The sequence below is a fragment of the Aotus nancymaae genome, unplaced genomic scaffold (assembly GCF_030222135.1).
Source record: "Aotus nancymaae isolate 86718 unplaced genomic scaffold, 86718_ANA_hifiasm-v0.15.2.pri h1tg000032l_0, whole genome shotgun sequence".
NCBI classification, from domain to species: Eukaryota; Metazoa; Chordata; class Mammalia; order Primates; family Aotidae; genus Aotus; species Aotus nancymaae.
This window is the reverse complement of record NW_026988445.1, coordinates 14,743,404-14,767,469: the sequence shown is the minus strand read 5'-3', so window position 1 is coordinate 14,767,469 and position 24,066 is coordinate 14,743,404. Positions and strand designations below refer to the sequence as shown.

Below are 24,066 nucleotides of genomic sequence, written 5' to 3'. Positions count from 1 at the left end.
GTTTTGTCAATTTTTTTCCACTGTTTTTTCTATTTTCTGTTTTATTTATTTCTGCAGTAATCTTTATTTCCCTCCTTCTGCTAGTGTTGGGTTTAATTTGTTCTTTTCTAGTTGCCTAAGTTGTAAATTTAGGTTGTTAATTTGAGATCTTTTTGGTTTTTGCTTGTTTGTTTTTGCTTTTTGAGACAGAGTCTCACTCTGTCACCCAGGCTGGAGTGCGGTGGCACAATCTCGGCTGGCTGCAACCTCCACCTTTTGGCTTCAAGCGATTCTCCTGCCTCAGCCTCCCGAGTAGCTGGGACTACAGGTGCATGCCACCATGCCTGGCTAATTTTTTTTTATTTTTTAGAAAAGACGGGGTTTCACCGTGTTAGCCAGGGTGGTCTTGATCTCCTGACCTCATGATCCACCCACCTCAGCCTCCCAAAGTACTGGGATTACAGGCGTGAGCCACCATGCCTGGCCTTTTTAGTTTTTTTTTAATGTAAGCATTTCACGCTATAAATTTCCCTGTTAGCACTGCTTTCATGGCATCCCATAAGTTTTGATATGCTGTGTTTTCATTTTCATTTATTTCTGAGTATAGTTGAGCCTTAAACAACATGGATTTGAACTGCAAGGGTGCACTTATACAGGAACTGTTTTCAGTAAATACAGCTGGTCCTCTGAATTCATGAATTCTGCATCTGTAACCAAAGGCAGATTGAAAATACAGTATTCACAGAGTGCAAAACCTGAGGATACAGAGGGCTAACTTTTTTAATACCCAGGTTTTACAGGGCCAACTTCAGGACTTGACTGTGGATTTTGGCATATTTATGGAGTCCTGGAACCAATCCTCTGTGGATACTGAGTATTTTCTGATTTCCCTTGTGGTTTCTTCTTTAACCCGTTTGTTGTTTAAGAGTATATCTTAATCTGTTCATGTTGCTGTAACAAAATACCTGAGACTAGATAATTTATAAACAACAGACATTTATTTCTCTCAGTTCTAAAGGCTGTGGTGTCCAAGATCAAGGCATCATCAGCCCATTCAGTGTCTACGGAGGGCCCAGTCTCTGCTTCCAAGATGGCACATCATTGCTGCACCTTTCGGAGGGAGGGACATTGTGGTTCTACATGGAGATGGGAGAGAATGAACCCACTACTTCAAGTCCTTTTATAAGGGCTCTAATTTCATCCATGAGGACTTCTACCCTCATGAGATAATCACCTCCTAAAGAATCCCCACCCCCACCTATTTTTTTTTTTAGACAGGGTCTCATTCTATTGCCCCAGCTGGAGTGCAGTAGCCGGATTATGGCTCACTGCAGCTTTGACCTCCCGGGCTCAACCAGTCCTCCTGCTTCAGCCTCTTGAGTAGCTGAGACTACAGGCCTGTACCACCATCCCCACCTTATTTTTGTGTTTTTTGTAGAGACCAGGTTTTGCCATTTTGCCCCAGCTGGTTTTGAACTCCTGGGCTCAAACAATCTGCCTGCCTCCACCTCCCAAAGTGCTGGGATTACAGCGTGAGCCGCCACCCCAGGCCAGTGCCCACCTCTTAATACTATCACATTGGCAATTAAATTTCCACATATAAATTTTGGAGGACATTCAGATCATAGCAGTGTGTTGTTTAATTTCCAAAAAGAAAAAAAGGTCAGTTTATCAGTGTGACTCCTGTTATTGATTTTTAATGTTATTCTGTTGTGGTCAGAGAAGATATTTGATATGCTATCTATCTTTTAAAATGCATTGAGACTAAAACTGTGGCCTGACCTATGGTCTAACCTGGAGAATGTCCCGTGTGCACTTGAGAAGAATGTGTATATTGCTGTTGCTGTATAGAGAGTCCTATACAAGTCTGCCAGACTTAGCTGATTTATTGTGTTCAAGTCCTTTGTTTTCTTATACTCTATCTGGTCATTCCATCCATTACTAAGAGTCGGGCATTGAACTCTCCATTTGTCTTTTGTAGAACTGTCTGCTTCTCCCTTCAGTCTATCAGGTTTTGCATCATATATTTTAATGGTCTGTTATTAGATGCGTAAATGTTTACAGTTGTTATATTAAACCTTTTATTTATATATATGTCCTTTGTCTCATGTAAACCTATTTGATTTTAAAGTCTGTTTTGTCTGATATTGGATAGCCACCCCTGTTCTTTCTGGGTCACTGTTTGCATGGAATTTCTTTTTTCTTTTTTCTTTTTTTTTTTTTGAGATGGAGTTTTTTGCTCTTGTTGCCCAGACTGCAGTGCAATGGTGTGATCTCAGCTCACTGCAACCTCTGCCTCCTGGGTTCAAGTGATTTTCCTCCCTTCCTCTCTCAGCCTTCCAAGTAGCTGGGATTACAGATGCCTGCCATCACGCCCAGCTAATTTTTTGTATTTTTAGTAGAGATGGGGTTTCATCATGCTAACCAGGCTGGTCTCAAATTCCTGACCTCAGGTAATCCACCAGCCTTGGCTTCCCAAAGTGTTGGAATTATAGGCATGAGCCACCATGCCTAGCCTCTTTTTTTATTTCTTCAGTTTCAACCTATTCTTGTTTTTGAATCTAAAATTTCTCTCTTGCAAGCAGCATAGAATTGGGTTTTGTGTTTTTATTTATTTTGCCAATCTTTGCCTTTTGATTGAAGAGTTTAATCCAATTATATTTGAAGTAATTGCTGATAAGGAAGAATCTCTGTCATTTTGCTACTTGTTTTCTATATGCATTATAGTTTTTCTCCTCATTTTCTGCATTACCATCTTCTGCTGCCTTTGATTATATTTTGTAGTGAATAATTTTAGTTCCTTTCTCATCTCTTTTTGTGTATATTCTATAGGTACTTTTTGTGGTTCCCATAGGAATTGCATTTAGGATCTTCAAGCTATAACACTCGAATTTGAATTTATACCAATTTAACTTCAATAACATGTAAAAACTTTTTTTCTTTAGGCAGAGAATGCAGTGGCACAATCTCAGTTCACTGCAATCTCCACCTCCTAGGTTCAAACAATTCTCCTGCCTCAGCCTCCTGAATAGCTGGGATTACAGGTGTGTGCCACCATGCCCGATTAATTTTTGTATTTTTAGTACAGACAGGGTTTCACCATGTTGGTCAGGCTGGTCTTGAACTTCTGGACCTGGTGATCTGCCCACCTTGGCCTCCCAAAGTTCTGGGATTGCAGGTGTGAGCCACCGCGCCTGGCCAAAACTCTTCTGTTTTAAAGCTCCATCCCCCCTTTCAGTTACTGATGTTACAGAATTACATCTTTATGTATTATGGGTATGAAAACATAGACTAAATTGTTTCTTATGCATTAGTCTCTTAAAATATATAGAAAACAAAAAGTGGATGATATTTTTTGGAAAAAGTATAATTTTAAAAAAGAAAGAAAACAAAAACTGGAGTTACCAACCAAGGTGTAAAGCTAAATAACAGATAGAGAAGTAATCTAAAAGTAAATGAAATTAGCCAGGTGTGGCAGCACATGCCTGTAGTCCCAGCTACTCAGGAGGCTAATGGGGAAGGACTGCTTGAGGCCAGGAGGTCAAGGCTGCAATGAGCCATGATTGTGCCACCGCACTTCAGCTTAGGCAACAGAGCAAGACCCTGTCTCAAAAAAAAAAGAAAAGGAGATATTTATTTGAGATTAAGCATTGCAAAATGAATATGGAAGGCATATAGGCATAGTCAGGGAGGTAAAAGAAGACAGGTGTTTTTTAAGGAAAAATGAGGAGAATTACATAATTGTTTTGAAATCATTATCATTGGCTACAAAGATCAATAGCACAGGTGGCCCCAGTCCAAGGTTAGTCAGGCAGTTACTGGGCAGATGTTCTCACAGTATTGTTTTATGTAAAGTTGTGGCGGCCTTTGTACAAGGTTGTAGTTTTTGCAGTCTTTTGTGATGGTTTTTATCGCTAGGCATACTTTGATGAGAACCCTCCCTTCATGGCCTTCTCTAGCTCCATTTGGCAAGGTTTTAACACAAGTGACGTCATTTTGGTTCTGACAACTTTTACATTTCCCCTTTTTGATCAAGATCGTTCTTTAAAAGCATCACTAACCAATCATTCTATAGTTAGATTTTGATTGTCCATCAGTGCTCAGATACACCTGTCCTGAGTTGTTAGTCTGGTCTAGCCCCATGTTCAAGGGAAGTGATTCACGACTAGAAGTCAGTGTCAAAACCCTTTTGGCCACATTTGAGCAACAACAGAGGTTTAGAGGGAGTGGCTCTCAGGCTGTCTAGTCTACATGGAGTCCATTGTTAAGTCTAATTTTGTCTGTTCTATAGGCCTTTACTATCTATCACCCAAAGTTCTGGGCCACAATTATTTTCTTAGGAGTTGCACTTTTGCATAAATTTGATAAGCCATGGGTACAAAGTTTTTTTTTTTCTTTTTTTTTTTTTTTTTTGAGACAGAGTTTCGCTCTCATTACCCCGGCTGGAGTGCAATGGCGTGATCTCGGCTCACCGCAACCTCCGCCTCCTGGGTTCAGGCAATTCTCCTGCCTCAGCCTCCCAAGTAGCTGGGATTACAGGCGCATGCTCCATGCCCTGCTAATTTTTTGTATTTTTAGCAGAGATGGGGTTTCACCATGTTGGTCAGGCTGGTCTCAAACCTCCACCTCCTGAACTGCTGGGATTACAGGCGTGAGCCACCATGCCCTGCCGACTAAAGGATTTCTTAGATCAGGTTCTGTCAAGTTACCCACAGTAGCTACAACTGTGAAATTTCTATTATGTCATTATCCTGCCAAGTAAAAGAAGTAGGCATAAGCAAGAAAACATTAAAAGAAGATTCTCACTGTGATGGGGAGTCTTGTTCTGTTATCTTGGGAAAAGCTGCCCACATCATGAAGCCAATCAACTTCCTGTTCTGGTTTGCAGTTTTAATGTCTCTGATTATGGCATCAGGTGGTCAGTGAACGTTCTGTGTGGCCCAAACATCAAATTATGAGACTAGTCTTCTAAAATCCATTTCTGCCGGACATGGGTTCACGCCTGTAATCCCAGCACTTTGGGAGGCTGATGCTGGAGGACCGCTTGAAGCCAGAAGTTTGAGACCAGCCTGGGCAACAAAGAAAGATAACATCTACAAAAAATTTAAAAATTGGCTGGTTGTGGTGATGTGCACCTATAGTTTCCAGGTACTTAGGAAGTGGAGGCAGGAGAATCACTTGTAACCAGGAGTTCAAGGCTGCAGTGAGCTCATTGGGACTGGGTGACAGAGGAAGACCCTGACTCAAAAAAAAAAAAAAATTCTTTAGTTTCAGCTTATAGGGCTTCAGGAACACAGCAGTTCTTAGTACTTGCATGGAAGAAAGATGGATTGGATTTAGAATGCAGTTCATTCTACAGGTAAATAATAAAAACTCAAAAACAATGCACAGGGCTATATTCTAGTAACTGGTGTATTACAGCTTTTCTCTGGAAATATAAGTTTTCTCTCCACAGTCCTCCCAATTTTTACCAAAGATCATCAGAGAAAGGCAAATTTTTTTTGCAGAATGAGATCAATTTTATCCAATTTTGCCTAATCATTTGCATAAGCATATCAAGTATCACAATTGGTTGCATTGTAATTTCAGATTTAAAAACCTCTTGAGGCTGGTCACAGTGACTCATACTTGTGATGCCAGCATTTTGGGAGGTCATGGTGGGCAGATTACTTGAGGCCAGGAGTTCAAGGCCAGCCCGGCTAATATGGTGAAACCTCATCTCTACTAAAAATACAAAAATTAGTCGGACATGATGGCACCAGCCTGTAGTCCCAGCTACTCAGGAAGCTGAGGCATGAGAACCACTGGATTCCCCTTCCCAGGGGGCAGAGGTTGCAGTGAGCCAAGATTGTCCCACTACACTCCAGCCTGGGTGACAGAGCGAGACCCTGTCTCAAAAAAAACACGACAACAAAAAAACTCTTGAGGCTAGTCACCCAAATCAAGACAGACTTTAGACTTTGTCTACAGTACCTGTAAACACCTTAAATATGATATTCTAAATATTTCCAATTGTATCTTGCTATAAATAGAGGAGATTCTTATTGAACTTATGGAAATAATTATATTTCCATTAAAAATAAGTATACTCATGAAATCATTTCCAAATTCTGGAAGTACTTAGTAGGAAGAAAAAGTAAATGCTTTTACTTTTGTTCACAAATGTATGCTTTATCAAATTGCTGGAAGCTATAGATAGCATAAAAGAAAATGTTTTCTTAAATTTGGGAAACAAAACATATAAGAACCATCAATATTTCAAATAAAAGTCATGAAAATATTATTAGTTATTCAATTTCATGTAATTAATTTTTTTTGTTTTGCTAAATCTTGATTATCAGCTTCATGAATTCATCAGTTTCTTCATTAGAAGTTCTGGACATTTTTCTTCCCAAGTACTTGGGAGATGATAAAAGAGAAATATTAAAAATTTTTTCAAAAAAAGGAAAAAGAAAAAAAGCAAGTTCTGGAAGTGTTTATGTAGTGTTTTCTTTCTCCATGTTGCTCCATTCACACTACAGACCAGGCTTGGACTGAGGCGTATGTAGGATAGGTTTACTCTGCCTCCTCTCTCTATTCAGTCAGTGAGAAAGTACAGCCTGTGGTAAGCACCAAAAGGCCTCCATTGATCTTTATTTCCTTTTACTATTTTTATTTTGCACTATAAACAAACAACAACAATGGCCAGTAACATACAGTTTTTCTTCACATTTGCATGCCTTGCAAAATCTTCAAATTCCTGAAGTCAGTGGCTTGAAGAGAACCCCTAAGGGCAGAGAGGAAAACAACTATCACAAGAGACCCAGCACATAGAAAGACAGGAAGCTGAAGAAGCCAGTGTTCACCATCACTGACCCAGGATACACAGCAAGTATCGTTTCCTCCTGGAACCACCTGCCGCCACCTTGATGGTATGATTTTTTTGATCTGTGATCTGAAAAACTCTTTTCTCAAATGAAGAGTTGCTTTGAGAAGAGGTGAAACAAGATAAGTTTAAGTTTGAATACGAGTCATACTTATTCAAGTATGGACTTGCATCACACCTATACAAATCCAAGGTCAGTGAGGAACCTACAGCAAAAGAGAATCCCAGAAAAGCCAACATTTTGCTACTTCAACTAACTGCCTCCATTGGACCCAAGAGGGTATGTAAAAAACTTACAGGGATCAAATAGGCATATATATAACGTCCCTACAAACCCTGAAGGGTTACTTTCCTGACTAGATTCAGCTTATTCCCTGAAGCAATGGAGAGACACTGAAATTGCCAAAGTTACAAAAATAAGGTGGAAACTGCACTTCCTTCAAAATGAACTGGCTTCATAACTGCCTTTTCTCCTGATCCAGCAACTTCTTTCTCCCATGTTCCTGCAGGTATTTATTGCCTTACACTTGACATGAAAAGGCAAACTTTGAGGTGCAAGGACTGGGCAGTCCGAGAGGGCAGAGAGTCTGAAGTACAGCAGTCAGCATATGCTGCGCTGCCATAATGGCTTGGCCTTCCTTTAGTCCCGAGAACCTACCCTGAGGTCAATCTGAAGTTCTTTTGCAAGGTTGCTGACCACTGGGACAACATGGTAGAGTGAGGACTTCAGTATTGCAAAGATGTGAAATGTCCATGACTCTTAAAAACGAAAATCATAGCTGCTCTTAGGGCCAGGCTGGTTCCTCCATCCCAGTTTCAGCAGAATGTGGCTGTGGCCACAGGGCTCCTGCTAAGCTCTGAGACTGTCCAGTGGATACACAATGGGGACAGCACTGAGGCAGAGACTATGCAGTAGGCACCCTTCAAGTCAGAGCTAAATGTCTGCAAATGGCCTTTCAATGAAGAGCCTGCTGCCTCCCCTTGGTAGGAGGGAAGCTGGGAGTTGGATATGGAAGGAGGATTTCAAATTCCTAATGCAGGAGCTGGCCCATGAAAGCGAAGTGGGGCAAGATCACGCTCCTCATCCACTTGACATAATTGAAGGTCTCCTTCAGGCAGCACTGTTCGGTGTTCATGAGGTAAGCCATGCAGATGGTGGGGGAACAGGAGACCACAGCCTCACAGTGGACCAGGACCTTGCCTTACTTTTCTCTGACACAGTCAAGGAAGTCTCTGGCTTCTTGAAAGTCAGCCATGTGGCCGTCTTCCACAGGGATCCATTATATTGTAGGTGGGTCTTACAGGTGTCACAGCTCCAGAGTGGGACATTTAGCTGGGCTGTGATGTGAAGGGTGGAGAGGAACTCGCAATTGGATATGTGGTAGGCACCTCCAAGGTACAGGAAGGAAAGGCTGGACCACCCAGATCAAAAGCTGCCCTGTAGCTGATGTTTACCACCAGCTTTCAACACTGGATGATTATGCCTCTCTAATTTTGAATTAGGTGAAATGAGTTTTGCATCCATACAACACTCAGAAGACCTTCTCACATCTGCGTTTGAGGAAGCAGACCAACCACGAGGAAGGCAGGAAGGCGAGAAGTGAGCGGAGCTGTCCCTCTCCGAATATTCCCGGGATGAGGGAAACCTGGACGACCCCGCTCCCCACCCACCACCACCACGAGCAACCCCACCCCTGCCACACACAAACACACACGAGCCCACTCGCACGAGCACCCACACAGGCACAGACACATACACACAGACAGCTCGAAGGAGAGCAAGCGAGCGAGGGATGGAACGGTAGAAACGGAGTCCCGCAGAGCGACAGCAACACAGAGAGAGACAGAAGGGACAAGGAGGATGGAGACACAGACAGACAGACAGACAGACACAGACATGGGACAGAAAGAGTGCAAGGTGGAGGTGGAAGACAGGAAAGAGAGAAGGTGAGGGAGTCAGAGAGCCGGAGCGCTGGAGCCTTGGAGAGGGAGCACTCTGCCGTGGTAGAGCCGGCTCCCTGGAGCAGGCCGGGTACGGTGCAGGGAGCTTCGGCTGGCCCCGAACAGAGTGGCAGGGCCGCCGGTGCGGGAGGACCGATGGAGCCCTGAGATGAGTTTCTCCGTGGCTGGCTTGGTTGCTTTGGGGGTGCCTTTCGTAGGGTCCTTCCTTTGATGGCTTCTCCCTGTCCTCTCGGTGCGGTGGGCCCCTCCAGATGTGTAGAGCGCACCCGTCCGTCTAGCGGGAGGCGTGGCGCCCAGCGTGCCCACGGGGCCCGCGGCCTGTATCTCTCTGGTGTGCTCGGGCCTGGAGTTTACACGAAGTGGGTGGCCACGGGAATGCAAGCGCACAGGGACGAGATTCCTGGCGGCTGGCCAAAGCGACGTCCTTCTCGCGGAAGAAGAAACCCAGGCGTTCTGGAGCGGAGGTCTCGGCTGGCGTCTGTGGAACCCACTGGCCCGTGCCCGCCCCTTCGCCGGGCTTGGACGCTTGGGGCGGCGGCGCATGAGTGAATTGAACTGCCTGGGCGTCCCGGCAGACAGAAAGCACCCGACAGGGCAGGGAAGCGGCGCCTGCCTGCGGATTCCGAAGTGGGGGTCGGGTCCCGTCCCTCCCGGCCCCGGCGGAAGAGGCGGTATGCTGCTGCCTGTGGGTGCTGCGATGGCGGATCCACCCACTCCCCCCTGACCCCCGCGGAGGTCCCAGGCTGCGGCGGGGTCGCGGACGGGCGGAAAAGGGGGAGCAGAGTCGGGGGCCGCTGGGGAAGCACAGCGACAAAAGACGGACAAAAGAAGGCAGGGAGCGGAAGAGCCAAAAGCCTACAGCACCCGGTATTCCCAGGCGGTCTCCCATCCAAGTACTAACCAGGCCCGACCCTGCTTAGCTTCCGAGATCAGACGAGATCGGGCGCGTTCAGGGTGGTATGGCCGTAGACGCTGGTGTCGGCCTTTGGCCGCCCCAAAAGGCGGCCCACAGCCACGCCCGCCCGACTCCAAGCGTCACCGCCACCCCGGGCCCCGCGAGCCGCCAGCCGCGAGCCCGCCAGCCCGACCGCGGCCACCCTCGGCCGCTCTTCCACTCTATGCCCTAGCACCCCCGGCCGCCGCGCTGCGCCTTCCGTCGGCCTCTCAGAGCCTCTCGTCGTCGCTGGCGGGGACGACAAGGTATGCTCCGAGCGGTCAGGGTCCTGGGACTTCCTCCGGCCCTCCGCCGCCGCCGCCGCCGCCGAGGGATAGTTTTGGATCCGTCGCCGCCCCTCCGGCAAGGCCCCCTCTTGCCCCTTCCACTCAGAGCCGCCACGGCTGCCCAGGAACGAAGAGCCGGCCCAGCCCCGCGGGTTCTTTTTCTCACGACGCACCCACCACCGTCCCTTGGCCCGCTCGGGGGCCGGGGGGCGGAGCCCTTGCTGTGTCCCGCGCTGGCGCTAGAGCCGGCAGCCTGATCCCGGGAAGAGAGGGGCTGACGCACTCACAGAAGGAGAGCAGAGGAGAGACAGAAAGAAACGGAGGGAGACAGACAGACAGAGAGAGAGGGACAGAGGGACAGAGAGACAGAGAGAGACAGAGAGACAGAGAGACAGAGAGAGCGACAGAACGAGCGCCAGCTAGAGGGGGAGAACAGAAAGGGTGGGGGGTGAGGCAGCTGGAGAGCCACAGCGATAGAGCCTTGGCGAGCCAGCGCTCTGCTCTAATAGACAGGGCCTCCTGGAGCAGGCCGGGGTGGGGTGGCGGCTGCTTGGGCTGTGTCAGGACGGGATGGCAGGGCCGCCCACGCGGGAGGACTGACGGCGCGCCATGACGCGTGTTTTCTCTTGGCTTGGTTGCGTGCGTTTGCTAGGGTCCTTCCTTTGTTGGCTCCTCCCTGTCCACTTGCTGCGGTGGGCCGCGCGATCTGTAGGGAGACGGGGCCCGAGGCCTGCGTCTCTCTCGTGCCCTCAAGACTGGCGTTTCGGCGAAGTTGGCGGCGATGGGAATGCGGGCGCACAGAAACGGCTTTCCTGGTGGCCCGTGAAGGCAATGTCCTTCTCCCGGGGACAGCAGCCCATGGGGTCTGGAGCAGAGGCCTTGGCTTGCGTCTGTGGAACCCGCTGGCCCTGCCCACCCCTGCCCGCCCCTTCCCCGGGCTTCCGCCTTGGAGGTTTGCGGCGGCGCCGCATGAGTGAATTGCGTGAACTGGGCGTCCCGGGAGCGGGAAGACACCCTGGAAGGCAGGGACCCCGGGCCTGCGCCTCGAGGGTCGTGTCCCGGCCCTCGGTGCCCAGGCTGGAGCCGAGCTCCTGGCGGGCGGCGGCCAGGCCAAAGAGGTGGTATGCTGCTGCCTGGCCGGTGCTGCAGCGGCAGAGCCCCACGAGGAGGTGCTGGGCTGCGGCGGGGTCGCAGGCGGGAGGGAAAAGGGGAGAGGGTCAGGGGGCTCTTGAGAAGCACGGCGACCAGAAATGGAAAGAGGCCGGGAGCGAAAAGCCAAAAGCCTACGGCACCCGGTATTCCCAGGCGGTCTCCCACCCAAGTACTAACCAGGCCCGACCCTGCTTTGCTTCCGAGATCTGACGAGAATCGGGCGCGTTCAGGGTGGTATGGCCGTAGACACCAGCAGCGGCCTTTGGCTGCCCCAAGAGGCCGGCCCAGCCACGCCCGCCCGATGCCCGGCACCACTGCCACCCCGTGGCCGCGGGGCTCGGGTCGGGGACCCCCGAGACGCTCGCCCGCTGCCGGGCTCAGCTGCTCTCCGGGTCTACGCCCCAGCTCCGCCCGCCGCCGGGCTACGCCTTCCTTGGGCCTCACACAGTGCCTCCCGATTTCGCTTGTCTTCGTCTTCACGACGGCCGGGCTCCTTATCCCAACAGAGGTGTTGAGGGACACCCAGACGGCCCCGCTCCCCACCCACCTCCACCACCGCCACCACCACCAACACAACCACCACGAGCAGCCCCACCCCTCCCACACACAAACACACACGCGCCCACTCGCACGAGCACCCACACAGGCACAGACACATACACACAGACAGCTCGAAGGAGAGCAAGCGAGCGAGGGATGGAACGGTAGAAACGGAGTCCCGCAGAGCGACAGCAACACAGAGAGAGACAGAAGGGACAAGGAGGATGGAGACACAGACAGACAGACAGACAGACACAGACATGGGACAGAAAGAGTGCAAGGTGGAGGTGGAAGACAGGAAAGAGAGAAGGTGAGGGAGTCAGAGAGCCGGAGCGCTGGAGCCTTGGAGAGGGAGCACTCTGCCGTGGTAGAGCCGGCTCCCTGGAGCAGGCCGGGTACGGTGCAGGGAGCTTCGGCTGGCCCCGAACAGAGTGGCAGGGCCGCCGGTGCGGGAGGACCGATGGAGCCCTGAGATGAGTTTCTCCGTGGCTGGCTTGGTTGCTTTGGGGGTGCCTTTCGTAGGGTCCTTCCTTTGATGGCTTCTCCCTGTCCTCTCGGTGCGGTGGGCCCCTCCAGATGTGTAGAGCGCACCCGTCCGTCTAGCGGGAGGCGTGGTGCCCAGCGTGCCCACGGGGCCCGCGGCCTGGATCTCTCTGGTGTGCTCGGGCCTGGAGTTTACATGAAGTGGGTGGCCACGGGAATGCAAGCGCACAGGGACGAGATTCCTGGCGGCTGGCCAAAGCGAAGTCCTTCTCGCGGAAGAAGAAACCCAGGCGTTCTGGAGCGGAGGTCTCGGCTGGCGTCTGTGGAACCCACTGGCCTATGCCCACCCCTTCGCCGGGCTTGGACGCTTGGGGCGGCGGCGCATGAGTGAATTGAACTGCCTGGGCGTCCCGGCAGACAGAAAGCACCCGACAGGGCAGGGAAGCGGCGCCTGCCTGCGGATTCCGAAGTGGGGGTCGGGTCCCGTCCCTCCCGGCCCCGGCGAAAGAGGCGGTATGCTGCTGCCTGTGGGTGCTGCGATGGCGGATCCACCCACTCCCCCCTGACCCCCACGGAGGTCCCAGGCTGCGGCGGGGTCGCGGACGGGCGGAAAAGGGGGAGCAGAGTCGGGGGCCGCTGGGGAAGCACAGCGACAAAAGACGGACAAAAGAAGGCAGGGAGCGGAAGAGCCAAAAGCCTACAGCACCCGGTATTCCCAGGCGGTCTCCCATCCAAGTACTAACCAGGCCCGACCCTGCTTAGCTTCCGAGATCAGACGAGATCGGGCGCGTTCAGGGTGGTATGGCCGTAGACGCTGGTGTCGGCCTTTGGCCGCCCCAAAAGGGGGCCCACAGCCACGCCCGCCCGACTCCAAGCGTCACCGCCACCCCGGGCCCCACGAGCCGCCAGCCGCGAGCCCGCCAGCCCGCCCTAGCACCCCCGGCCGCCGCGCTGCGCCTTCCGTCGGCCTCTCAGAGCCTCTCGTCGTCGCTGGCGGGGACGACAAGGTATGCTCCGAGCGGTCAGGGTCCTGGGACTTCCTCCGGCCCGCCGCCGCCGCCGCCGCCGCCGCCGCCGCCGCCGAGGGATAGTTTTGGATCCGTGGCCGCCCCTCCGGCAAGGCCCCCTCTTGCCCCTTCCACTCAGAGCCGCCACGGCTGCCCAGGAACGAAGAGCCGGCCCAGCCCCGCGGGTTCTTTTTCTCACGACGCACCCACCACCGTCCCTTGGCCGGCTCGGGGGCTGGGGGGCGGAGCCCTTGCTGTGTCCCGCGCTGGCGCTAGAGCCGGCAGCCTGATCCCGGGAAGAGAGGGGCTGACGCACTCACAGAAGGAGAGCAGAGGAGAGACAGAAAGAAACGGAGGGAGACAGACAGACAGAGAGAGAGGGACAGAGGGACAGAGAGACAGAGAGAGACAGAGAGACAGAGAGACAGAGAGAGCGACAGAACGAGCGCCAGCTAGAGGGGGAGAACAGAAAGGGTGGGGGGTGAGGCAGCTGGAGAGCCACAGCGATAGAGCCTTGGCGAGCCAGCGCTCTGCTCTAATAGACAGGGCCTCCTGGAGCAGGCCGGGGTGGGGTGGCGGCTGCTTGGGCTGTGTCAGGACGGGATGGCAGGGCCGCCCACGCGGGAGGACTGACGGCGCGCCATGACGCGTGTTTTCTCTTGGCTTGGTTGCGTGCGTTTGCTAGGGTCCTTCCTTTGTTGGCTCCTCCCTGTCCACTTGCTGCGGTGGGCCGCGCGATCTGTAGGGAGACGGGGCCCGAGGCCTGCGTCTCTCTCGTGCCCTCAAGACTGGCGTTTCGGCGAAGTTGGCGGCGATGGGAATGCGGGCGCACAGAAACGGCTTTCCTGGTGGCCCGTGAAGGCAATGTCCTTCTCCCGGGGACAGCAGCCCATGGGGTCTGGAGCAGAGGCCTTGGCTTGCGTCTGTGGAACCCGCTGGCCCTGCCCACCCCTGCCCGCCCCTTCCCCGGGCTTCCGCCTTGGAGGTTTGCGGCGGCGCCGCATGAGTGAATTGCGTGAACTGGGCGTCCCGGGAGCGGGAAGACACCCTGGAAGGCAGGGACCCCGGGCCTGCGCCTCGAGGGTCGTGTCCCGGCCCTCGGTGCCCAGGCTGGAGCCGAGCTCCTGGCGGGCGGCGGCCAGGCCAAAGAGGTGGTATGCTGCTGCCTGGCCGGTGCTGCAGCGGCAGAGCCCCACGAGGAGGTGCTGGGCTGCGGCGGGGTCGCAGGCGGGAGGGAAAAGGGGAGAGGGTCAGGGGGCTCTTGAGAAGCACGGCGACCAGAAATGGAAAGAGGCCGGGAGCGAAAAGCCAAAAGCCTACGGCACCCGGTATTCCCAGGCGGTCTCCCACCCAAGTACTAACCAGGCCCGACCCTGCTTTGCTTCCGAGATCTGACGAGAATCGGGCGCGTTCAGGGTGGTATGGCCGTAGACACCAGCAGCGGCCTTTGGCTGCCCCAAGAGGCCGGCCCAGCCACGCCCGCCCGATGCCCGGCACCACTGCCACCCCGTGGCCGCGGGGCTCGGGTCGGGGACCCCCGAGACGCTCGCCCGCTGCCGGGCTCAGCTGCTCTCCGGGTCTACGCCCCAGCTCCGCCCGCCGCCGGGCTACGCCTTCCTTGGGCCTCACACAGTGCCTCCCGATTTCGCTTGTCTTCGTCTTCACGACGGCCGGGCTCCTTATCCCAACAGAGGTGTTGAGGGACACCCAGACGGCCCCGCTCCCCACCCACCTCCACCACCGCCACCACCACCAACACAACCACCACGAGCAGCCCCACCCCTCCCACACACAAACACACACGCGCCCACTCGCACGAGCACCCACACAGGCACAGACACATACACACAGACAGCTCGAAGGAGAGCAAGCGAGCGAGGGATGGAACGGTAGAAACGGAGTCCCGCAGAGCGACAGCAACACAGAGAGAGACAGAAGGGACAAGGAGGATGGAGACACAGACAGACAGACAGACAGACACAGACATGGGACAGAAAGAGTGCAAGGTGGAGGTGGAAGACAGGAAAGAGAGAAGGTGAGGGAGTCAGAGAGCCGGAGCGCTGGAGCCTTGGAGAGGGAGCACTCTGCCGTGGTAGAGCCGGCTCCCTGGAGCAGGCCGGGTACGGTGCAGGGAGCTTCGGCTGGCCCCGAACAGAGTGGCAGGGCCGCCGGTGCGGGAGGACCGATGGAGCCCTGAGATGAGTTTCTCCGTGGCTGGCTTGGTTGCTTTGGGGGTGCCTTTCGTAGGGTCCTTCCTTTGATGGCTTCTCCCTGTCCTCTCGGTGCGGTGGGCCCCTCCAGATGTGTAGAGCGCACCCGTCCGTCTAGCGGGAGGCGTGGCGCCCAGCGTGCCCACGGGGCCCGCGGCCTGGATCTCTCTGGTGTGCTCGGGCCTGGAGTTTACACGAAGTGGGTGGCCACGGGAATGCAAGCGCACAGGGACGAGATTCCTGGCGGCTGGCCAAAGCGACGTCCTTCTCGCGGAAGAAGAAACCCAGGCGTTCTGGAGCGGAGGTCTCGGCTGGCGTCTGTGGAACCCACTGGCCCGTGCCCGCCCCTTCGCCGGGCTTGGACGCTTGGGGCGGCGGCGCATGAGTGAATTGAACTGCCTGGGCGTCCCGGCAGACAGAAAGCACCCGACAGGGCAGGGAAGCGGCGCCTGCCTGCGGATTCCGAAGTGGGGGTCGGGTCCCGTCCCTCCCGGCCCCGGCGAAAGAGGCGGTATGCTGCTGCCTGTGGGTGCTGCGATGGCGGATCCACCCACTCCCCCCTGACCCCCGCGGAGGTCCCAGGCTGCGGCGGGGTCGCGGACGGGCGGAAAAGGGGGAGCAGAGTCGGGGGCCGCTGGGGAAGCACAGCGACAAAAGACGGACAAAAGAAGGCAGGGAGCGGAAGAGCCAAAAGCCTACAGCACCCGGTATTCCCAGGCGGTCTCCCATCCAAGTACTAACCAGGCCCGACCCTGCTTAGCTTCCGAGATCAGACGAGATCGGGCGCGTTCAGGGTGGTATGGCCGTAGACGCTGGTGTCGGCCTTTGGCCGCCCCAAAAGGGGGCCCACAGCCACGCCCGCCCGACTCCAAGCGTCACCGCCACCCCGGGCCCCACGAGCCGCCAGCCGCGAGCCCGCCAGCCCGCCCTAGCACCCCCGGCCGCCGCGCTGCGCCTTCCGTCGGCCTCTCAGAGCCTCTCGTCGTCGCTGGCGGGGACGACAAGGTATGCTCCGAGCGGTCAGGGTCCTGGGACTTCCTCCGGCCCTCCGCCGCCGCCGCCGCCGCCGCCGCCGCCGAGGGATAGTTTTGGATCCGTCGCCGCCCCTCCGGCAAGGCCCCCTCTTGCCCCTTCCACTCAGAGCCGCCACGGCTGCCCAGGAACGAAGAGCCGGCCCAGCCCCGCGGGTTCTTTTTCTCACGACGCACCCACCACCGTCCCTTGGCCCGCTCGGGGGCCGGGGGGCGGAGCCCTTGCTGTGTCCCGCGCTGGCGCTAGAGCCGGCAGCCTGATCCCGGGAAGAGAGGGGCTGACGCACTCACAGAAGGAGAGCAGAGGAGAGACAGAAAGAAACGGAGGGAGACAGACAGACAGAGAGAGAGGGACAGAGGGACAGAGAGACAGAGAGAGACAGAGAGACAGAGAGACAGAGAGAGCGACAGAACGAGCGCCAGCTAGAGGGGGAGAACAGAAAGGGTGGGGGGTGAGGCAGCTGGAGAGCCACAGCGATAGAGCCTTGGCGAGCCAGCGCTCTGCTCTAATAGACAGGGCCTCCTGGAGCAGGCCGGGGTGGGGTGGCGGCTGCTTGGGCTGTGTCAGGACGGGATGGCAGGGCCGCCCACGCGGGAGGACCGACGGCGCGCCATGACGCGTGTTTTCTCTTGGCTTGGTTGCGTGCGTTTGCTAGGGTCCTTCCTTTGTTGGCTCCTCCCTGTCCACTTGCTGCGGTGGGCCGCGCGATCTGTAGGGAGACGGGGCCCGAGGCCTGCGTCTCTCTCGTGCCCTCAAGACTGGCGTTTCGGCGAAGTTGGCGGCGATGGGAATGCGGGCGCACAGAAACGGCTTTCCTGGTGGCCCGTGAAGGCAATGTCCTTCTCCCGGGGACAGCAGCCCATGGGGTCTGGAGCAGAGGCCTTGGCTTGCGTCTGTGGAACCCGCTGGCCCTGCCCACCCCTGCCCGCCCCTTCCCCGGGCTTCCGCCTTGGAGGTTTGCGGCGGCGCCGCATGAGTGAATTGCGTGAACTGGGCGTCCCGGGAGCGGGAAGACACCCTGGAAGGCAGGGACCCCGGGCCTGCGCCTCGAGGGTCGTGTCCCGGCCCTCGGTGCCCAGGCTGGAGCCGAGCTCCTGGCGGGCGGCGGCCAGGCCAAAGAGGTGGTATGCTGCTGCCTGGCCGGTGCTGCAGCGGCAGAGCCCCACGAGGAGGTGCTGGGCTGCGGCGGGGTCGCAGGCGGGAGGGAAAAGGGGAGAGGGTCAGGGGGCTCTTGAGAAGCACGGCGACCAGAAATGGAAAGAGGCCGGGAGCGAAAAGCCAAAAGCCTACGGCACCCGGTATTCCCAGGCGGTCTCCCACCCAAGTACTAACCAGGCCCGACCCTGCTTTGCTTCCGAGATCTGACGAGAATCGGGCGCGTTCAGGGTGGTATGGCCGTAGACACCAGCAGCGGCCTTTGGCTGCCCCAAGAGGCCGGCCCAGCCACGCCCGCCCGATGCCCGGCACCACTGCCACCCCGTGGCCGCGGGGCTCGGGTCGGGGACCCCCGAGACGCTCGCCCGCTGCCGGGCTCAGCTGCTCTCCGGGTCTACGCCCCAGCTCCGCCCGCCGCCGGGCTACGCCTTCCTTGGGCCTCACACAGTGCCTCCCGATTTCGCTTGTCTTCGTCTTCACGACGGCCGGGCTCCTTATCCCAACAGAGGTGTTGAGGGACACCCAGACGGCCCCGCTCCCCACCCACCTCCACCACCGCCACCACCACCAACACAACCACCACGAGCAGCCCCACCCCTCCCACACACAAACACACACGCGCCCACTCGCACGAGCACCCACACAGGCACAGACACATACACACAGACAGCTCGAAGGAGAGCAAGCGAGCGAGGGATGGAACGGTAGAAACGGAGTCCCGCAGAGCGACAGCAACACAGAGAGAGACAGAAGGGACAAGGAGGATGGAGACACAGACAGACAGACAGACAGACACAGACATGGGACAGAAAGAGTGCAAGGTGGAGGTGGAAGACAGGAAAGAGAGAAGGTGAGGGAGTCAGAGAGCCGGAGCGCTGGAGCCTTGGAGAGGGAGCACTCTGCCGTGGTAGAGCCGGCTCCCTGGAGCAGGCCGGGTACGGTGCAGGGAGCTTCGGCTGGCCCCGAACAGAGTGGCAGGGCCGCCGGTGCGGGAGGACCGATGGAGCCCTGAGATGAGTTTCTCCGTGGCTGGCTTGGTTGCTTTGGGGGTGCCTTTCGTAGGGTCCTTCCTTTGATGGCTTCTCCCTGTCCTCTCGGTGCGGTGGGCCCCTCCAGATGTGTAGAGCGCACCCGTCCGTCTAGCGGGAGGCGTGGCGCCCAGCGTGCCCACGGGGCCCGCGGCCTGGATCTCTCTGGTGTGCTCGGGCCTGGAGTTTACACGAAGTGGGTGGCCACGGGAATGCAAGCGCACAGGGACGAGATTCCTGGCGGCTGGCCAAAGCGACGTCCTTCTCGCGGAAGAAGAAACCCAGGCGTTCTGGAGCGGAGGTCTCGGCTGGCGTCTGTGGAACCCACTGGCCCGTGCCCGCCCCTTCGCCGGGCTTGGACGCTTGGGGCGGCGGCGCATGAGTGAATTGAACTGCCTGGGCGTCCCGGCAGACAGAAAGCACCCGACAGGGCAGGGAAGCGGCGCCTGCCTGCGGATTCCGAAGTGGGGGTCGGGTCCCGTCCCTCCCGGCCCCGGCGAAAGAGGCGGTATGCTGCTGCCTGTGGGTGCTGCGATGGCGGATCCACCCACTCCCCCCTGACCCCCGCGGAGGTCCCAGGCTGCGGCGGGGTCGCGGACGGGCGGAAAAGGGGGAGCAGAGTCGGGGGCCGCTGGGGAAGCACAGCGACAAAAGACGGACAAAAGAAGGCAGGGAGCGGAAGAGCCAAAAGCCTACAGCACCCGGTATTCCCAGGCGGTCTCCCATCCAAGTACTAACCAGGCCCGACCCTGCTTAGCTTCCGAGATCAGACGAGATCGGGCGCGTTCAGGGTGGTATGGCCGTAGACGCTGGTGTCGGCCTTTGGCCGCCCCAAAGGCGGCCCACAGCCACGCCCGCCCGACTCCAAGCGTCACCGCCACCCCGGGCCCCACGAGCCGCCAGCCGCGAGCCCGCCAGCCCGCCCTAGCACCCCCGGCCGCCGCGCTGCGCCTTCCGTCGGCCTCTCAGAGCCTCTCGTCGTCGCTGGCGGGGACGACAAGGTATGCTCCGAGCGGTCAGGGTCCTGGGACTTCCTCCGGCCCTCCGCCGCCGCCGCCGCCGCCGCCGCCGCCGCCGAGGGATAGTTTTGGATCCGTCGCCGCCCCTCCGGCAAGGCCCCCTCTTGCCCCTTCCACTCAGAGCCGCCACGGCTGCCCAGGAACGAAGAGCCGGCCCAGCCCCGCGGGTTCTTTTTCTCACGACGCACCCACCACCGTCCCTTGGCCCGCTCGGGGGCTGGGGGGCGGAGCCCTTGCTGTGTCCCGCGCTGGCGCTAGAGCCGGCAGCCTGATCCCGGGAAGAGAGGGGCTGACGCACTCACAGAAGGAGAGCAGAGGAGAGACAGAAAGAAACGGAGGGAGACAGACAGACAGAGAGAGAGGGACAGAGGGACAGAGAGACAGAGAGAGACAGAGAGACAGAGAGACAGAGAGAGCGACAGAACGAGCGCCAGCTAGAGGGGGAGAACAGAAAGGGTGGGGGGTGAGGCAGCTGGAGAGCCACAGCGATAGAGCCTTGGCCAGCCAGCGCTCTGCTCTAATAGACAGGGCCTCCTGGAGCAGGCCGGGGTGGGGTGGCGGCTGCTTGGGCTGTGTCAGGACGGGATGGCAGGGCCGCCCACGCGGGAGGACCGACGGCGCGCCATGACGCGTGTTTTCTCTTGGCTTGGTTGCGTGCGTTTGCTAGGGTCCTTCCTTTGTTGGCTCCTCCCTGTCCACTTGCTGCGGTGGGCCGCGCGATCTGTAGGGAGACGGGGCCCGAGGCCTGCGTCTCTCTCGTGCCCTCAAGACTGGCGTTTCGGCGAAGTTGGCGGCGATGGGAATGCGGGCGCACAGAAACGGCTTTCCTGGTGGCCCGTGAAGGCAATGTCCTTCTCCCGGGGACAGCAGCTCATGGGGTCTGGTGCAGAGGCCTTGGCTTGCGTCTGTGGAACCCGCTGGCCCTGCCCACCCCTGCCCGCCCCTTCCCCGGGCTTCCGCCTTGGAGGTTTGCGGCGGCGCCGCATGAGTGAATTGCGTGAACTGGGCGTCCCGGGAGCGGGAAGACACCCTGGAAGGCAGGGACCCCGGGCCTGCGCCTCGAGGGTCGTGTCCCGGCCCTCGGTGCCCAGGCTGGAGCCGAGCTCCTGGCGGGCGGCGGCCAGGCCAAAGAGGTGGTATGCTGCTGCCTGGCCGGTGCTGCAGCGGCAGAGCCCCACGAGGAGGTGCTGGGCTGCGGCGGGGTCGCAGGCGGGAGGGAAAAGGGGAGAGGGTCAGGGGGCTCTTGAGAAGCACGGCGACCAGAAATGGAAAGAGGCCGGGAGCGAAAAGCCAAAAGCCTACGGCACCCGGTATTCCCAGGCGGTCTCCCACCCAAGTACTAACCAGGCCCGACCCTGCTTTGCTTCCGAGATCTGACGAGAATCGGGCGCGTTCAGGGTGGTATGGCCGTAGACACCAGCAGCGGCCTTTGGCTGCCCCAAGAGGCCGGCCCAGCCACGCCCGCCCGATGCCCGGCACCACTGCCACCCCGTGGCCGCGGGGCTCGGGTCGGGGACCCCCGAGACGCTCGCCCGCTGCCGGGCTCAGCTGCTCTCCGGGTCTACGCCCCAGCTCCGCCCGCCGCCGGGCTACGCCTTCCTTGGGCCTCACACAGTGCCTCCCGATTTCGCTTGTCTTCGTCTTCACGACGGCCGGGCTCCTTATCCCAACAGAGGTGTTGAGGGACACCCAGACGGCCCCGCTCCCCACCCACCTCCACCACCGCCACCACCACCAACACAACCACCACGAGCAGCCCCACCCCTCCCACACACAAACACACACGCGCCCACTCGCACGAGCACCCACACAGGCACAGACACATACACACAGACAGCTCGAAGGAGAGCAAGCGAGCGAGGGATGGAACGGTAGAAACGGAGTCCCGCAGAGCGACAGCAACACAGAGAGAGACAGAAGGGACAAGGAGGATGGAGACACAGACAGACAGACAGACAGACACAGACATGGGACAGAAAGAGTGCAAGGTGGAGGTGGAAGACAGGAAAGAGAGAAGGTGAGGGAGTCAGAGAGCCGGAGCGCTGGAGCCTTGGAGAGGGAGCACTCTGCCGTGGTAGAGCCGGCTCCCTGGAGCAGGCCGGGTACGGTGCAGGGAGCTTCGGCTGGCCCCGAACAGAGTGGCAGGGCCGCCGGTGCGGGAGGACCGATGGAGCCCTGAGATGAGTTTCTCCGTGGCTGGCTTGGTTGCTTTGGGGGTGCCTTTCGTAGGGTCCTTCCTTTGATGGCTTCTCCCTGTCCTCTCGGTGCGGTGGGCCCCTCCAGATGTGTAGAGCGCACCCGTCCGTCTAGCGGGAGGCGTGGCGCCCAGCGTGCCCACGGGGCCCGCGGCCTGGATCTCTCTGGTGTGCTCGGGCCTGGAGTTTACACGAAGTGGGTGGCCACGGGAATGCAAGCGCACAGGGACGAGATTCCTGGCGGCTGGCCAAAGCGACGTCCTTCTCGCGGAAGAAGAAACCCAGGCGTTCTGGAGCGGAGGTCTCGGCTGGCGTCTGTGGAACCCACTGGCCCGTGCCCGCCCCTTCGCCGGGCTTGGACGCTTGGGGCGGCGGCGCATGAGTGAATTGAACTGCCTGGGCGTCCCGGCAGACAGAAAGCACCCGACAGGGCAGGGAAGCGGCGCCTGCCTGCGGATTCCGAAGTGGGGGTCGGGTCCCGTCCCTCCCGGCCCCGGCGAAAGAGGCGGTATGCTGCTGCCTGTGGGTGCTGCGATGGCGGATCCACCCACTCCCCCCTGACCCCCGCGGAGGTCCCAGGCTGTGGCGGGGTCGCGGACGGGCGGAAAAGGGGGAGCAGAGTCGGGGGCCGCTGGGGAAGCACAGCGACAAAAGACGGACAAAAGAAGGCAGGGAGCGGAAGAGCCAAAAGCCTACAGCACCCGGTATTCCCAGGCGGTCTCCCATCCAAGTACTAACCAGGCCCGACCCTGCTTAGTTTCCGAGATCAGACGAGATCGGGCGCGTTCAGGGTGGTATGGCCGTAGACGCTGGTGTCGGCCTTTGGCCGCCCCAAAGGCGGCCCACAGCCACGCCCGCCCGACTCCAAGCGTCACCGCCACCCCGGGCCCCACGAGCCGCCAGCCGCGAGCCCGCCAGCCCGCCCTAGCACCCCCGGCCGCCGCGCTGCGCCTTCCGTCGGCCTCTCAGAGCCTCTCGTCGTCGCTGGCGGGGACGACAAGGTATGCTCCGAGCGGTCAGGGTCCTGGGACTTCCTCCGGCCCTCCGCCGCCGCCGCCGCCGCCGCCGCCGCCGCCGAGGGATAGTTTTGGATCCGTCGCCGCCCCTCCGGCAAGGCCCCCTCTTGCCCCTTCCACTCAGAGCCGCCACGGCTGCCCAGGAACGAAGAGCCGGCCCAGCCCCGCGGGTTCTTTTTCTCACGACGCACCCACCACCGTCCCTTGGCCCGCTCGGGGGCTGGGGGGCGGAGCCCTTGCTGTGTCCCGCGCTGGCGCTAGAGCCGGCAGCCTGATCCCGGGAAGAGAGGGGCTGACGCACTCACAGAAGGAGAGCAGAGGAGAGACAGAAAGAAACGGAGGGAGACAGACAGACAGAGAGAGAGGGACAGAGGGACAGAGAGACAGAGAGAGACAGAGAGACAGAGAGACAGAGAGAGCGACAGAACGAGCGCCAGCTAGAGGGGGAGAACAGAAAGGGTGGGGGGTGAGGCAGCTGGAGAGCCACAGCGATAGAGCCTTGGCCAGCCAGCGCTCTGCTCTAATAGACAGGGCCTCCTGGAGCAGGCCGGGGTGGGGTGGCGGCTGCTTGGGCTGTGTCAGGACGGGATGGCAGGGCCGCCCACGCGGGAGGACCGACGGCGCGCCATGACGCGTGTTTTCTCTTGGCTTGGTTGCGTGCGTTTGCTAGGGTCCTTCCTTTGTTGGCTCCTCCCTGTCCACTTGCTGCGGTGGGCCGCGCGATCTGTAGGGAGACGGGGCCCGAGGCCTGCGTCTCTCTCGTGCCCTCAAGACTGGCGTTTCGGCGAAGTTGGCGGCGATGGGAATGCGGGCGCACAGAAACGGCTTTCCTGGTGGCCCGTGAAGGCAATGTCCTTCTCCCGGGGACAGCAGCCCATGGGGTCTGGAGCAGAGGCCTTGGCTTGCGTCTGTGGAACCCGCTGGCCCTGCCCACCCCTGCCCGCCCCTTCCCCGGGCTTCCGCCTTGGAGGTTTGCGGCGGCGCCGCATGAGTGAATTGCGTGAACTGGGCGTCCCGGGAGCGGGAAGACACCCTGGAAGGCAGGGACCCCGGGCCTGCGCCTCGAGGGTCGTGTCCCGGCCCTCGGTGCCCAGGCTGGAGCCGAGCTCCTGGCGGGCGGCGGCCAGGCCAAAGAGGTGGTATGCTGCTGCCTGGCCGGTGCTGCAGCGGCAGAGCCCCACGAGGAGGTGCTGGGCTGCGGC

General features: G+C 58.1%; 9 non-coding genes and 1 pseudogene across 9 annotated transcripts; all 10 read right to left on the bottom strand.

Annotated features, from left to right (window-relative positions):
- Nucleotides 1–6,475: 6,475 nt before the first annotated feature.
- LOC135277657 (small nucleolar RNA SNORA51) lies at nucleotides 6,476–6,600 on the bottom strand (annotated as a pseudogene).
- A 3,058-nt stretch (nucleotides 6,601–9,658) lies between these two features.
- On the bottom strand, nucleotides 9,659–9,777 carry LOC135277520 (5S ribosomal RNA). Its single transcript, XR_010345137.1, has one exon. It is a non-coding gene; the product is annotated as a 5S ribosomal RNA (ribosomal RNA).
- Nucleotides 9,778–11,307: 1,530 nt separating this feature from the next.
- On the bottom strand, nucleotides 11,308–11,427 carry LOC135277604 (5S ribosomal RNA). Its single transcript, XR_010345220.1, has one exon. It is a non-coding gene; the product is annotated as a 5S ribosomal RNA (ribosomal RNA).
- A 1,469-nt stretch (nucleotides 11,428–12,896) lies between these two features.
- LOC135277518 (5S ribosomal RNA) lies at nucleotides 12,897–13,015 on the bottom strand. Its single transcript, XR_010345135.1, has one exon. It is a non-coding gene; the product is annotated as a 5S ribosomal RNA (ribosomal RNA).
- Nucleotides 13,016–14,522: 1,507 nt separating this feature from the next.
- On the bottom strand, nucleotides 14,523–14,642 carry LOC135277603 (5S ribosomal RNA). The gene has a single exon (XR_010345219.1). It is a non-coding gene; the product is annotated as a 5S ribosomal RNA (ribosomal RNA).
- Nucleotides 14,643–16,111: 1,469 nt separating this feature from the next.
- LOC135277517 (5S ribosomal RNA) lies at nucleotides 16,112–16,230 on the bottom strand. Its single transcript, XR_010345134.1, has one exon. It is a non-coding gene; the product is annotated as a 5S ribosomal RNA (ribosomal RNA).
- Nucleotides 16,231–17,734: 1,504 nt separating this feature from the next.
- LOC135277602 (5S ribosomal RNA) lies at nucleotides 17,735–17,854 on the bottom strand. The gene has a single exon (XR_010345218.1). It is a non-coding gene; the product is annotated as a 5S ribosomal RNA (ribosomal RNA).
- Nucleotides 17,855–19,323: 1,469 nt separating this feature from the next.
- Nucleotides 19,324–19,442, bottom strand: LOC135277516 (5S ribosomal RNA). Its single transcript, XR_010345133.1, has one exon. It is a non-coding gene; the product is annotated as a 5S ribosomal RNA (ribosomal RNA).
- A 1,506-nt stretch (nucleotides 19,443–20,948) lies between these two features.
- LOC135277601 (5S ribosomal RNA) lies at nucleotides 20,949–21,068 on the bottom strand. Its single transcript, XR_010345217.1, has one exon. It is a non-coding gene; the product is annotated as a 5S ribosomal RNA (ribosomal RNA).
- Nucleotides 21,069–22,537: 1,469 nt separating this feature from the next.
- LOC135277529 (5S ribosomal RNA) lies at nucleotides 22,538–22,656 on the bottom strand. The gene has a single exon (XR_010345146.1). It is a non-coding gene; the product is annotated as a 5S ribosomal RNA (ribosomal RNA).
- Between the last annotated feature and the right edge of the window lie 1,410 nt (nucleotides 22,657–24,066).